The sequence below is a fragment of the Octopus bimaculoides genome, chromosome 28, assembly GCF_001194135.2.
Source record: "Octopus bimaculoides isolate UCB-OBI-ISO-001 chromosome 28, ASM119413v2, whole genome shotgun sequence".
Lineage (NCBI taxonomy): Eukaryota > Metazoa > Mollusca > Cephalopoda > Octopoda > Octopodidae > Octopus > Octopus bimaculoides.
In genome coordinates this window covers 17,913,555-17,915,033 of record NC_069008.1, presented here as the reverse complement: position 1 = coordinate 17,915,033, position 1,479 = coordinate 17,913,555, and the positions used below count along the sequence as shown (strand labels likewise).

At 41.9% G+C, this 1,479-nt stretch overlaps 1 protein-coding gene across 1 annotated transcript in view; it reads right to left on the bottom strand.

Moving 5' to 3' along the window:
- LOC106872264 (WD repeat-containing protein on Y chromosome) overlaps window positions 1–1,479 on the bottom strand; it is a 91,170-nt gene that overhangs the window by 11,997 nt on the left and 77,694 nt on the right. The gene's annotated exons all lie outside the window — the stretch shown is intronic.

Genomic DNA, 1,479 nt, shown 5'->3' with positions numbered 1-1,479 from the left:
ATATATATATCATCATCATCGTCGTTTAACGTCCGATTTCCATGCTATCATGGGTTGGACGATTTGACTGAGGACTGGTGAAACCAGATGGCTACACCAGGCTCCAATCTGATTTGGCAGTGTTTCTACAGCTGGATGCCCTTCCTAACGCCAACCACTCAGAGAGTGTAGTGGGTGCTTTTACGTGTCACCCGCACGAAGGCCAGTCAGGCGGTACTGGCAACGGCCACGCTCAAAATGGTGTATTTTATGTGCCACCTACACAAGAGCCAGTCCAGGGGCACTGGCAACGATATCGCTCGAAAATCCTACGAAGGCCAGTCAGGCGGTATATTTTAATTTATGTATATATTGATATAATCTTGGTTGAAAAACTTTGATAATATAAATATGTTAATAGTTACCAGGGTAGCAAAAAATCACACAAAAACTGGGATATTGAACCCGGTTAATGGGTAGAAATTTAAAAAACGTAAAATGCAAAATGAGACAAGAACTCAAAACATCCAGACAGACTCGATGTTATTTGTCACACCAGCACATGCACCTTAACCCTTTTGTTACTGTATCTAGGAGGAGAGGTTTGGAAAACATTATCATGGAAGAAAGAGAAGAGGGTAGTTGATGAAGAGGCAGGCAAAGGATACGGTAAATGGACGATGTCAAGTGCTAATTGGACAAGAATGGTAAGGCAGCTGGAGAATGGGAAACCTTTTGTTGTGATATCATTAAGGCACAACAAGCGTACAATACATGACAACGACTTACTCTATGGGTGTCTTTTGCCGAACTGCTAAGTTACAAGGATGTAAACACACCGACACCGCTTGATAAGCAGTCATGGGGGGACAAACAGAGACAAACAACGGGTTTCTTTCAGATTTCATCAACCAAATTCATTCAGAAGGCTTTGGTCCTCCCAGGGTTATAATAGACGACACTTGTTCAAGGCGCCAAGCATTGGGACTGAACCCGGAACCATGTGGTCGGGAAGCAAACCTCTTACCACTCAGCCACGCTTGTATCGTCTGCTTCAATGCTATTTTATTTTATTTTATCGACAACCGACACCGAAAGGATCGCCGCCGACGCAATTTGAACTCAAAACAAGAGAAACGGAAATAAATAGCCGACAGCATCTGCTCTTTTCCTCGACGCGTCATCGGATCTTTCCAAGTTGATCGCCAAAATGCAAAACAAAAAAAACAAAAAAAACCCGGAAAGAGAAAATCAAGGGGAATAACTACTGTAGAACACAAAATGAAAATCCCTGCAATTATTTCCCTTTAGCTGTTCGTATTCTCAGCAACAGGTTCCGGAGGCAAACTTTCATATACCATTAAAGATTTGTTGAGAGGAGATCCGTGATCGAATACGGCCTGCGGTGATTTTCGTATTTTTTCGCACGACTTTCCGAAAATATTTTTTATTTTGTTTTCTTCATCGCCAATAATAATAACAATAACAATCTATGTACAG